Source organism: Etheostoma spectabile, unplaced genomic scaffold, assembly GCF_008692095.1.
Source record: "Etheostoma spectabile isolate EspeVRDwgs_2016 unplaced genomic scaffold, UIUC_Espe_1.0 scaffold512, whole genome shotgun sequence".
NCBI classification, from domain to species: domain Eukaryota; kingdom Metazoa; phylum Chordata; class Actinopteri; order Perciformes; family Percidae; genus Etheostoma; species Etheostoma spectabile.
This window is the reverse complement of record NW_022605624.1, coordinates 47079-47395: the sequence shown is the minus strand read 5'-3', so window position 1 is coordinate 47395 and position 317 is coordinate 47079.

Below are 317 nucleotides of genomic sequence, written 5' to 3'. Positions count from 1 at the left end.
ATATTCCAGACCAGTCTGATGCCTGTTGGCCTGTAACCCCCCCTCACATTTCATCAGTGTCCCATATCAAAACCAATAACATTATACAAGTGCATGAACAATGAAATTAATTATAAATTATTACAATAATACAGTACCGATGCAATAATGAATGGGTGCAACATGAACACATGATTTAGGAAACGTCTGCTCATTTTCAGCCCCAAAGTGGACCAGCTGCTGTGAGCTGCTGTGTCCTCCTGTGTGATACAGGCGGTATATGTAAAGCACATAGCAATGAATCATAGACCGTTAATATTAATATATATAGCTATACA